Consider the following 14208-nt stretch of genomic DNA (forward strand, 5'->3'; position numbering starts at 1 on the left):
GTTACATGAATTTCAATCCATTGCATACACTCCCTCTGAGCCAGTAGCAGGTAATGACAGACACCCCACAACCATAATATTGACCATTTTATAGGACACAATATACAACAAATTGTTACTTGCCAACTTCCACTGATTGTAGAGGATAAACGGTTGATCTGGATTAAAACATGTGACCTGCGGGTTACACATAAATCACTGCAGAGGTGGATGGCACACTGAGCTATCTCACTGACTAGGTTCACCTCTGGATTAGGCAGGAGAGGGGCCTGTCCTGAAACTGTCAATGAACGGCGTCATTCTGAGTTGAGCAAAACAGGAAACAGTACTCAAATGGACAAGCAAGATGGCAAGACCACAATCGGCACAACAGCGACTTCTGAAACAGGCATGTGAGGTAGCAGTCTTGGAATAAGGATACGCAGGGTGAGTTGTAAGACTGGCCTGAGAGGGGTCAGCCCCTACATTTAAATAAGGAAGAACATTCTTGAAATGGGCGGAGATGAAAGCTGCCATGGAATGGGAAGTCAATCATCTAATGGTCAGAAGTGGAAGGAATTGGTCCAATAGTAACATGTGGCAACCCTTTTGAAGTAGTCCCCAGTTCCCTCAAATGTTGCAACAACACGTTGGTGTCAGCAAGCCGACTATACAATTAGGAGAGCAGGTCGCTCTGCAGAAGAGATTGGGGATGCAGGCCGGTTTCACACAAGGAAAGTGATGGAAGTCTGACCTCATCCATTCAATAGGATCATGCCCGTAGTAGTCATTTTTAGGAGATTTTTAGATACCCATGCGTTACAGTCTTATTTAAGAATGTCTGACAAATGATGTTCCTGATGTCCTGGTGCAAAAAGCATGCCCATTGGGAGCAGCTGGTCAGATGCATCAGCTCTGAGACACAGAAGTGACAACAGATGGTATGACTAGTTCAAGGTCTAAAGATTTTTGCAAATAGATTATCAATCTTAATTCTGTTAGGGTTTGCAAGAACTCGGCCTCTGCCAGGTCACTTTTCGTATTTTGTGAATGTGTGCTGAGTGTGCATGGCTGAGTTTGGCTCAGCAAATCTCTTTTGTGCTTAGTTAGCAAGTTGAAGCAAGAGACAGATATTAGGCCAGCTACCAATTGAAAAGTGCTATTAGTAGCCATCCATAACCGCTTTGGTACTGTCCTGGCCAGCATAGGGTATGTTCTGGTAATATTTGCAGTGAAGATATTTCCTCCTTTCTCCCTGTATGGTGCAGCCAGTTCAAGTTCTTAATACATCCATTCTACATAATGTTCCTTAGTTTACAGCATTAGTATCCCATCCTTCAAATCCCTAGTGCTTTACTTTAGAGAGCCTAGCCTGGCGTCCAAATGGCAGCTTCTTTACTCACATCAGACAGTGGCCAACATCCTCCAATCATACAGGTACCAGTAAGTACAGTTTGGTGCACCTCCTCTACTTGCGGCCTTAAAATGGAGGGCAGTGTCAAGTCCCTTCTCAATATGTCTCTCACCCCCACCTGCCAGGGGTGGACATGCCTGGTACCCACCCACCCTAGCATAGGTACTCTAGAGCAAAGCAAGGGCCCCGGCGAATGCTGGGAGCTGTTACCTGCCATGCCTGGCCCCCGGCACAGGGGTGAAAGCTATTGGCCTGCCAGGGTTCATCCACGGTGCGAATGGCTTCTTTTCATTTCTTGGGAGATTGGCTGCACTTATTGCACAAAGCCAATCTCCTGAGGAAATAAAATAAGATTGCCGCTGTCATATGGAAAGGGCACTAACTCCCTTTTCCATGTCTATGCGGGCACCCGTAAGTGGGAGGTGTGCCAGGACCAGAGCACAAAGCTCTGGTCCAGCAGGTAAGTGGGGAGGGAGGGAGGAGGTGGTCAAGGGGTTTGGGTTGTTTTGAGGTTGTGGGGAGGTGGGGATGCAACAGGAGAGGCTCCCTTTTGCCTCCCACTTTCCCACAAAAACAAAAAGATTGCACCACCCAGGGAAGGGCCTCGGATGGCTGGAAAGAGTGGGCAAAAAAGTGCATTCTCACCCGCTGTTCCAGCCACCTGATATGCTGAGCACCCTTCCCTGGTTGCGAATATGTGGGATGTATTAACCCACTTATGCTCTGCCCTGCGGCATCACTGTGTTCAGGTGGTGTCAGAATTATCAAAATGGCCCAAAACCCCTGTGCGCGCCAAAACCTATGGAATAGCGCTTTACAACACGAAAAGATGGCTGCAAAATCTACCATGCATGTTGTCAGTGGGCTCCACAACAAGTAAAAATGGAACACCGAGGGAAAAGTTGATCATTCTGGGCACACAAGCCAATATTAACAAATTGGGCCCGGATTACTCAGCCTTCAGCATAGACGGAAATGTCATCAAAGTCTCGAGGGAAGTAAAAACACTTGGTTTTTATCTCGACTCTACCCTGTCCTTCACCAAACAGGTAAACTCCCTAGCCTCCACCACTGCTTACACCTGTAAATTGATTAGAGCAGGCAAGCCCTTCCTGTCCAATACCAGCTGCCTAATCTTGGCTAGAGCCTTAATTCTTTCCCGACTTGACTACTGTAATGCCCTATACAGTAGTGCTAATAAAGCCAATACCCAAAGACTTCAAACTCTACAAAATAATGCTCTTAGAGCTGCATTAGGAATAAAAAAGAGGGAGCATATCTCCTCGACTAGGCGGCAACATAAATGGCTCTCCACTGAGAACAAAATCCAGCTAAAAATGATCTCACTAACCCATAAGGCCTTAAATAATGCTGCTCCTAGCTACCTGATGGACAAAATAAAAAGAAAAACCTCTAATAGACCCATGAGACTCGCCAATTCCAATTGTTTGGCAGTACCCAGATTCAGACTTGCCAAAATTGGTGGCGTCAGCTTCCCTGTGAAAGCTGCTAACCTGTGGAACGCCCTGCCACCTAACCTAAGAGCTGACCAACCCTTCCCTCACTTCAGAAGGAACCTTATCAAACACATTATCGCCAACAACGACTTGACACCTGAACACTCACAAGTGTAGTCCTACCTAATGCACCCTGACGTGACATTAACCCTTATGTTTATTATTGCTAATCCTGTATATTGTTAACTGTACATTCATGTAAATACGACAATTGTTTATTTGTACATTCTAGTAATTTGTGTAATATTGTGTAATACTGTAAATTCATTTATACAACATTGTAACATTGTAAGCTTCGCATATACTTGTTGCTGCGCCCGGTAACCTAAGGGTCTGGTGCGCAATATAAATAAATAAACAAACAAACAAACAAACAAACAAAAGCTGTGCTTTGCTGAAAGAAATCCAACATTGTGTTTTTAAATCTTTTTCTTGGTTGCTGAAACTGCAGAATGCCGGTACAAAACACCATCAAAGATCCAATATTCTTGCAGGGTGCTACAAGTCACTTAGTTCAAGAAATGATTATGAACATACAATGTCCTGAAAAGCGGAATTTGTCATCAAAACATTCACAGCAAAAATGTGCCTGCCTGTGAAATCTGCCAAAATCTGGGCACAGTAGCTGTGGCCGCCTGTATGACAGCTGTCAGTAGACTGCATGATATAATTTAAACTTGTACAACTGAAATCTAATGTCTGAAAACTAAGTGGCCTGTTATTGAGAGTAACCTAGGTTGTAACTGTTTAATCCCATGGCTTAGAAGCTGGAATAAGTGTTCTAGCTGCTTGTTTTGAAATTGCAAGTGTATTTTAAACCAAGAAAAAAATGTAACAGAATGACATTTGAATTTAAGCTTGACTCAAAGCCACTAAACCAGTATAACAGCTTCCCCCACAGAGGACAGGCCTCTCTCTCCACCAGGATATCACACCTAGGGGATGATTATAGGGTGGGGGAAGATTTTGGTCTGCCAGGGGAAGAAGACAATGGACTTCCTCCAGTCAAAGGAAGGCTAAGTGTGAAGAGTCGTAAAATGGCCTTGGCCTCTGGAGGAAATGGGAGGAGACTGTTTCTGAACTGCAGAGAGCCAGAATGAGGCGCAGACAAACAGCCATTCGGGGCTGAACATTCACAAAGAAACATTTTGTTTAAATACATATAACTTACCACTTAAAATTGTTTAAATTACAAAAATCACATATTTGTGTATCTATATTCTGAGTGTACATTTTAAGTGGCATTTTAAGTGGCAGCAACACCATGTGACATGTTGTAGAAGGAAATGGCAGAAAAGGTGGTTTTACACCCAATGTATTTATGCCAGAAGTATGAAACGTTATACCCTTATGCCCATGTTCAACGCGCACATTTGTACACATTTTCTGATAAACTGGATATTGTGTTCTGGACAAAAAGGGCAAAATTCTGCCAAAAGCAGACACAAGATCCTACAGCGACAAGTTTTGGAGGAGTATCTGCTACACAAAATATGTAATCTATATATGTTATTGTTATAAAGATTGCACACATGTAAATAGGTATTATACCAAAAGTAGATTTTATGTTCAAAGGGACAAGGGGAGGATTCTCTGACTCATAAACCCACATCATCATGGTGACACCCTGTTTTCTTCTCCAATCAAGGGAGAGAAGAGACTCCAGCCAATCGCCTGCTTAAGAGGCGCACTTAGGATAAACCAGCACACACACCCTTTATTATAAGCATAAAGACAGCTAAGGACTTAGAAAGACACACAGATTCACCCACTATGTGGATCCTAGCGAAGCACTGTTAATGACTCCAATCAAGCATTCCCACTAAGTCAGTGCCTTGTCTGGAATTGCTCAAGGGAAGCCCTTATTTATATATTTTTATGACAAGTTATAATCTGGATGATGAACCCTTGTATCACGCCCCTCTCTGAGAATCCCCCTGACCCCACTGAGCCAAGAAGTAGGTTTGTTTTGCAAAATGAAAAGGTTTATTTGAAAAATTAAACAATAGATATATATCACACTTTTATAATAAATTAATATTTGATATCACACTTAGACATATGACAGTGATCAATAATGGATGATGTTATACTAGCACACTGGTTTATTTACTTAGGAGTAGTATAGAGGATAAGGTAGCCGAGAATGCTTTATATGGTACAAGGAAATGCAAGGTGGAAAAGAAGCAACACAGGGATAAACTTGATATGATTTCAGCAAAAGATAATAGAATCACTTTTTCTCTGACAATTCACTCCCCCCCTATGCAATGTAAGGAGATGGAAGTAACACACACAGTCTTCAGGAATACAATCACAGTACAATACGAATTCAGTATCCCCCTAGCAAGCTTAGAGAAACAGGGAAGATTGTAAACACAGGCAAAGTACTTTAAAGGTGGTATGCAAAGAAGGTAAAAATATGCAAAAAATTATTTTAATTCCCTCTAGAGGTTCAGGGTGAGTGAGAGATACTTTAAATCAGTTCAGGCCAGCCCATCAATGATTCAGGGCTGGTTACAAGGTTGAAAACGGAATTCCGTAATGGAAGCAAAAGACAAATATTTTTACATGTGGCTGAAATGAAACAAAATGTCAAATCGCGGCAATTTAGTCGCGTGCGTCGAGCGCAATTACGAAGGAACTATAAGGAGTAACAAGTCGATTTCAAAGTTCTGGTCTCTGGAGATTGATGGATTTGAAGTCTGGAGTCTCCCGTCAAGCGTCCCGCAAGAAAGTGGAAAGTGAATGTCCCTGTCTGGCTTCCAGTGGCTCTTTTTATTACTTGTGAAAATGGGTGTGGATGCTAACTTTCTTTGCCCAACCCACTCACAATTTGATAGGTCAAGGATTTCTCTTTGTCCTGATTTGAGAAGGGAGCAGTGAGTCAGAGTGAGTCATCTTTATGGCATATAGAAAGAACACTCCCCTTTGCTTTTACCTTAGAAAATCATTGTCCTAACTAAACACATTTCCCAGATACACAAGTGGTTGACATTACATGTACAGATTGCAGATGACTTAAGGTACATTCTTGTTCAACTCTGATCTTCCTAAGAGCTTGCATTAAAAAATGACAACTTATTTTCGTTTTTAGTTGCTTTACCAATATCGGATGTTTACCAAAAATGGCACAAATGTACACCGCCTTTCTACACATATTCCAGTAGATTTCCATGTCTCTAGCCTAAACCCAGTATCTGCAACATGAATAAATTGTGGTGTTCGGTCCCAGAACATCGTACGGAATTGAGTTTAGACTCAAATTGTAGGTACATTTTCCATTTTAAGGATCTCCAAATTGTACATTCCTGTCATCTGGTTACAATTAGTTATCAGTGTTTTTATAAAACATATATTTGCCTTCAATTCAATTCACAAAAAGTGTGTGGCCCGCCCCTAGGAACTGGGTGAGTCAGGGATCACATGTCTCTTCTTCCAGGCAGAGCTCTGTTTACAGTCCACACCCAAATCAGCATACTCCATTCAATTGAAAGAGTGTATTGTGTTGACTGAGGTCAGCAGACCAGGGGGCCACTCTGCATTTGGTTAGCATGACCATGTGATCTCGTGGGCTGTTGCTGGTAAGGGCTGGTGTGAATGTTTCCCATGGACAGAAGCCCTTTGAACTGTTTTAATTGAATCAGACTGCCTCCTGGGAACAAACCTTTGAAGTCCCAGCTAGCTCAGGATGCTGTTTAGCTTCTGCAACACAGGTCCGCAGTCAGAGTTTAGACCACTAGCGCCGACTTGTGTCCAATGCCGGTAATGCACCTATTTTTGGGATCTGTCTTGAATTAATACATTTCCAAAAGAAAGGATTTTACTTGATAGTATATGATCCTTGCTTGACATGGCATTGATGTGGATCTGCAGTAGAGTAAAGTAAAACACTCAACCATAGTTGGATTTTTGTTTGGTGGGTCTGGGCCCATGATTTTAGAAATTTTTGACATTAATAAAAACGGGTTTTTAAACAGAACCATCTTTCTTTGTACTGGTGGGTGGCAGGTCAGGGAACCATTTTGCGGTGCGCAAAACTGCACGGTTCTCCAGGACTCTGGCGCAAATGTGGGCTTTTCCGCCCTCTTGGATTTCCTAAGCCCACAGCACCAATTGTTGCAGTATAATAGTCCAAACGTGGGTCAGGACACCCAACAGCACCCTGAAGCAGGACTATGCATCTTCCTTGTTCCTGACTCCAGAAACTTGGCAAGCAGAAAGGCCCTTTCCATTAGTTGAACCATAGGCCTTGAATTTCCAGAACCAGAAAGAATCCCACAAAAATTAAAGGGGAACATCAAACAGCTGTACTGCTGCCTGCTAAAAGAATGATCATCGGAACCAAAAGATCCAATCCCATTGTGCCGTGCTTGACCAGAGAGCTGTGACCAGAACTGTTGCAGACCCAGTCCAATCCGGTGTGCCCAGCAGTCTGTCCCAGAACCTGAATCCCTGACCAGAATCCCTGACGGTTCAGTTTGAAATACATATAGTGAGTATCTATAGATAGGACTGTGTCACTAGCATATGTCCATAGTAAACCCTGTCTTAAACCCATCCTCTCTTGGATTCAGAACCGGTAGTGTTAGGAGTATTTTTGAATTGTCAGAGCTTTTCTTGCGCTAAGTTTCTCTCATTTGTTTTCTAAAACCATAAATCATTAGTATTGTGAATAAATAAATTGAATCCCAGAAAGAAAGTGACTATCCACCACGTGAAGGGTCTGTATCCACCACGTGAAGGGTCTGTGGCCAGGACTGTGGAGATTCATGTGTGGCATTCTCTTTTTCTATAGTCATAATCTAGTATAAGAAATCCCATTTGACTTTTTAATAGTGCATCTCTGCTTTCCCCTTCTTGCGCCTATCTCAGAAAAACAACCTCTACTGACTATTACTCCTTGTGATTAAAGAGATTGCTTAGTGTTACATCACCCCATTGGTGATCATTGTATACCCATTAAACATAATGTGATTATATTGTAACTACATAAATAAATATTTAACTTTGCAAACCAGCCTGATTCCTGATTCAGTGTGACCGGGGGGTTCCAAGAGAGGGGCGTGATATGAGTGGTACATCGTTCAGAATAAAAGAACTTTTAGACACAAAATAAATAAGGATTTCAGTTGGGCATTACACGCTAGGCGTTGACTTAGGTGAAGTGCCGGATTGAAATCACTCGTCACGAGATTTCTAAATTAGACATACCACTTGTGACAGTCTAATACAGCCTGCTTACTGACGGGGTACATAAACCCTGTTGGGCTACCACACTGTGCTACACTGTAAAAACACCCTTCAATAGAAGCACTCTAAGGAGTTTGGCCTGTTTTGCAGAATAAAATAAATCCTGTAAGTCAGAAGGAAATTAATATTTCTGGAATGGCGACCCCACTAGAAATTAATATGGCAAAAGAACACCTACAGCACAAATTATTTGTCAGGGGTGAATGAGCTGAGCAGGATGAGAATGTGTGGCTGCAGGAAATCAAATAACAAGCCACTGCCACATAATTAGATATATGGCAGGATCAGGGTCCATTACACATGGCACTTAGTGAATTGTGCATGGCCCCAAGGGCAAAAGAAGAGCAATATAAAATTGCCAAAATAGCGGCATACCTGTAACTCCACATTGGAGAAATACAGGAAAAATATGCCGAAAACCTAGATCTGGCAAAAAGGCAAGTACAATCACTAGAAAAACCCCAAACTGATTTGGACTCTGCAGAACAAAGGCTACACAAGAGCCAAGAATCAGAAGGAAACCAGACAGTACCTGATAAAAATAAAAGGAGATATGGATATCCTGCAGCAAGAGAAGGTAGAGCTGGATGCCAAATTACTGGCACTGCAAAAAGAGTGTCAGGAAAGATTGGACTCTCTACTACAGAGCCAACAAAAGCTGGAGCAGCAACTGAACTAAAATAGGGCCTGTGCAGGGCAGATAGTCACCCTGGAAAATCAGATTGATGAGATAAATGAAGAAAATAATAAATTAATTCTCAAAGTTCTTGAATCTCAAACAGAATAGGATGAAGAGCGCCAGAAAGCTGGTGCATTAAAAAAACAGAGGGACGACCTAGCTGCAAAGAAGGGCACTCTAATTCAGGAAAGGGACACCTTAGGCCAGGAAAAACCAAGATGGAAGAAAATCACCTGGCCCTTCAGGGACTGGATGAGCTCAAAAAGGACTACGAAAAACTGTTAGAGCACGCCAGGAGGGTGGAAGATGCTCTAGCAAAGAATGATCAGGCTGGGAAGGACAGGACTCAGGAGGTAACCCTCCTGCAGGAATAATTGGCCCAATATTCTCAAATTAGGCAGGCAGCACAGAGAGACAATGAGGCTCTCTGTGAGAAAAATGACAGGCTCCACAGACAGTAGCTATGCAGGAACAACTAATAGAGACCAGTAAGGCATTGATAGAAGAACAAAAGGGTCAGGGTCTTGCATATCAACAGGGAGTAGGGGCTGAGAGAGATGAGGTCAGATGGGAGAGGGAAACCCCTGAGCATAACCTCAGGAACCCTGGCACCAGAGACCTCAATCTCTTCAATTCCGTGGACTCTGCCACCCCCATGTCCACTGGCTCACATGAGCCAAGGACCATGGGGATGGTAGACTTCAACCCAAGGGGAAATACTCACCTGTGTCTCTGCAGGAGCGATGGACGAGCCTCCCTTGACCCCAAGTCTTCACTTCCACTGTTTCACCCGGAGGAATACCTGTCAAATACAAGGTGTACACTCAGACCTGAATTCACCCGATTTCCCTGGGCTCTTCCCTTCTCTTTAGTGTGTGCTGTGATTTCCCCCTATGGGCTTACCTTGATCTTTAGTAGGGTGCACTCCATCCTGCATTTGAAGGGGCATGATTCACTCATGTGATTGGTGGCAATGTCTGTAGGCTGAGTTCATATGCCAAATGCTGTTTCATGCCTTCATAGCGAGGCCGAGAGTTCAAGGCGCCAGTTTCTTCACTGGCTAAAAAGTCCTTCCCACAAGTGAACGTTGCGCGGAGAATGGTGAGTGTCCAAAATTGTCTGTATTGTCTTTGTTTACCAGTATTTTTGTGGGTGAGTAGCGCTGCGTGTAGAAGCTAGCTGCTGGTAGGTTTGCGCAGCGCCTTCAATTCGAGCGCGCCTAGTAATGTCTCTCCCTTTACCTTGCAGGAGAAATTATGTGGTATTAGCGCCTCGAGTCCGGGTTCAGCGCTACTGGAGACTTGGTGGTTAGGTAAGTTTGCACTGAGGCTTTTGGTAAGTATGCACCACGTAGAGAGAGAGAGAGCGCAGTGAAATAAGTGTCTGCGTTATTGGAGCGAGTGAATGAATAATGTCTCTTCTTTCTTACAGGGGTTTGTGCGCTCGTGCAACTAACCTGGATTCCAGCGTCGTGGGAAGATTCGGTGAGTATGCGCTGCGTTACTGATGTGCGCGTGTTAAAGCTGTTCTTCTTTGTTGTTGCAGGTGCCGGTGTAGAAGTCCCCTCTTGACTGGAGATAGCTGCGGCGTGGAGTAACAACCAGGTAAGCTGAAGCTGAATGATCCAGAGCTGGTAAGCAGAAGCAGGATGATCCGGAGCAGGTAAGCAGAAGCAGGATGATCCGGAGCAGGTAAGCAGAAACAGGATAATCCGGAGCAGGTAAGCAGATGCTGGCTGATCCAGAGCATGGCAAGTGTGTTACTGAAACAGCTCACAGTAAGAAACACGAAGCACTGGAAGAATCTTGGGTGTGGCTTATATAGCCAGCAACACCCAAACACTAGCTCATAAGTTATCATGCACTTCCTTTTTGGCAACAGGAAGTGGTAACCAGGAAGTTACTACAAACACTAGGAAGGAATGTAAGGAGGGATTTGTTATGGGTTCTTTGTGTGCCTATGCCAGGCCTGCCAAGCCTCCACCTAGCTTCCACCAACTACCTGCCTGATACCATGACAATTATCCAGAGATCAGATGGTAAAATTTAGTGGGGAATTCCATGAGGGTAGGCCCACTAAGAGTATATTAAAAATCTCTTCCCAGCTAGGACAGTGGGGGGGTACTCAGCCAATCTTGGGAGCAAGGAAGAGTCAGAAGACTCTTCTGAGCGCCACAGGACTCAAGAAACTAGGCCCCACATTCTGCCAGCCATTCCCAAGCTCGCAGAATCCAGGAGAGCCTAGAAGACCAGACAGCCACCTCTGGTAGCAGTGCCTCTGAGTCAGAGGATGAGTGGACTAGGGTGACCCGAACCAAAAATCCAACAAAGTCAAGAGGGCCTTGCTCAAGGATCCCCTTAAACAAATAAAAGCCATTAGGAGCGTCATTACGCCCTACCACAAGAATGCAAAACATTCGGTTTGGGAGCACCTGGAGCTATTTGAACAGATGATGGATACTTTCCATCTGAAGGACAGCCAAAGCTGTATTCAGTATGTGAAGTGGACATTTTCTCCTGAGTACTCCAGCTTCTTTGCGGGGCTGGAGGATCAGAATCATTCCAGATGGTCCACCTATAGGGTGGCCATCCTGAAACATCTTTCTATTCACAGGAACTCTCAAGAGGCTTGCAAGGCAGCCTACAATTTACAATGTGGGGAACACCAGGCCCCGCAAGAATTTGTTCAGGAGTTGAAACGTGCCTTTGCGCAGACCACTAGAAGGGTGCGCACTGACAGCTAAAGAATTTGTGAATACCTTCTTTCATGCTCTCCCCAAGTATATTATGACCGAGCTAGTGAGAGACTTTCATGACAAAAGATCACTAGACTGGGTCATTGAACAAGTAACGAGCATCTATGAGGTACATAAGCCGTTGGAAAATAAAAATAGCAGCAAAAGCCCCAAAACAAGCAACATTTGCATAGCAATTTACACCAGTTATATTTGAAAATTTGAATGTACCAGATAGTTCTGTGTCCAAGTCATTTTTTTGGAGTGTGTGTTGCTTCTTTGAAGAAGTACCTGAGTTACTTTGAGTAATAGATTCTTCTTGGTTGTACTAATTGATGAAGTATTAGTTTCTTTTACTCTCTTTGGAGGATTTTCAGTGACATCCTGTTGCATTTCTGTTTGAACTAGTTTTCTTTTACAACGTTTTGCTTTTTGTGGAACAGGATATGTTCTCAGATGGGGGGTGCATAGTGAACGTAGTCTATTGTATTCTAAAATGTAAGGAATGTCAGCATTTACTTTACTTGCATCAAAGTTGATTAGAAATAGACCGTCAAGTGTATGTAAGCGTGATAGTGCTACGTAGCTCATGCCTTCTTTAAAGACTGTGTTCCCAATATCTATCAATGCTTTATCTAAGGTAAGACCTTGTGATTTGTGATGTCATCTTTGATGTCCTGGTTGTTAGTCTTAGCAATGCACGATGGTGGCATGAGTTATAGTTACTTAGCTTACCATAACTGCCGAATTTCAGGTTTTTCTTGGTTTTACTTGGAACCATAACGTCCCTTTAACAAAGTTTTTTCACTGAATTTCATAGGTTTTAAGTAGCGCAACTTAACCATAACGTCCTTTTAACAACGTTTTTTTACTAAATATATATATATATATATATATGATCAGGGGTTTATCCTGGACACCTCGCAATGTGTTTGATATTTCAAAAAGTGGATTTGCCACACTTTTTAAAGATCAGTTTTAAGTGCAATTTTTATTAGTTTATCAATTTTTTCATGTGTACTCACAGTCCCAATTGTGGTCAGCTGACACATGTTTTGACCGCGTAGGACTTTATCAAGGCAGGTGGTTTGAAGTAGACGCCCCAATTGGGGTTGGGTGGTGAGGAGCGATCAGTCCAGTGGATAACGGCTGGGCTTAAAATGTGTCCTTAATTAATTAAATGCGGTTGCATACGTGCGTCTCAGTCCGTTGTCCGTGATATATATATTAAGCAGGAAAAAGGGAGGGAAATGATCTGCTCTGAAGGGACTATGATACGGGAAATATGTGGGGGTAGAGCTTTCTTCAAGAAAACTAAAATATTTCATTCACAAACTGGCAAAATACTCATAAGGAGAAAATCAATGCAGGAAGAACATCCAAAATAGCAATCTCATCGTGAAGCCAACAAAACATATGTGGGAGCTTTGCCAAAGTTCCAAGTGAGACAAATATTCTCACCACGTAGTGGACCTGATAGAATTAGAAAGCTTGGAAAGTGTAATGTAACAGCTGATACAACCCCACATTCTGAAAAGTCTGATGGCTACTACCTTCCCAGCTACTGAGCTCTGGTGGTTGCCTTTTCTTTTTAATATATGTACATTCAGGCAGTTTATGTAGTTTCCCTTCTGTCCAATGCCACTTCTCTTCTGCAGCATCCTAATGGAGATAGAAAGGGGATCTTTGTGTTTTCAAGGTGTTCCCATTCATTATTCAGTGGTGGCCAATTTCTTTTCATGTATGATGAACTGTTCATGCTCTGAGTGCATTGACATTGGAGAATGGATGTGTTCTTCAAAAATGAAGCAACTGCTTCCACATTGGCAGCCGATACATAACTCTGGGTTACTAATGGTGAAAATAATTGAATTGGCAGGCTGTAAGCTGATAACAAAACCACTGCATGCATTAACCAAATCTGGCAGGCTCCTGCCAGTCACTACAGTCTGCCAACCCAGTTTGCATTGTGAAAATAGATAGGCTACGAAATCAAGAGCCCTTGTATATTTAATGTGCAGCAAAAATATAGTCCAGAATAATACCTAATAACTATCACAAGTGGTGTGTGGAAAGTGGGGACGAAAACCAGCGAGGCAATGTACGGACAAACAATGTTGGAATTATGGCAGGGTTTAACACAGGTCCACTGGAAACCTGCTTCATTCCAGCTCCCTTTAATCACCTGCACAGCTGGCAATAGATGCAGAAAAATAATGCAAAGAGCTGGGATATGAGTCAGTGTCAGTTTCTTGAGATATAATACCTGCAATATTGTACCCATGTTATGATATTGGCTGCAGTTGTAATGTATTCCTGGAAAAAATCGGGGAAGTTATCATAAGAGGAATCCTCAGAGGGGCCAAAGTAGTTTTACAACATGACCTTTCAGGAATGTATAAAAAATCAAAGTGTTTAAAAATATAGATCAGTATTGAGCAGGGCACGGCAAAGCAATGTATAATTAAGCAATGATAGCTGTGGTGGCAGACTGAGTTGGCCCCTAAAGGTCAAAGGACCAAGTTATAAGCCCGAGCGAAGTATGGTCCTCAATGCCAGGCACTGGTGCCATTACCGGCCGATCCAGCCTGCCAAGGTGGGCATTAGTGCTAATGGTGTTTTTTTAAAGAAA

Source organism: Ambystoma mexicanum, chromosome 4p (assembly GCF_040938575.1).
Source record: "Ambystoma mexicanum isolate Mex_15411 chromosome 4p, UKY_AmexF1_1, whole genome shotgun sequence".
Classification (NCBI taxonomy): Eukaryota; Metazoa; Chordata; class Amphibia; order Caudata; family Ambystomatidae; genus Ambystoma; species Ambystoma mexicanum.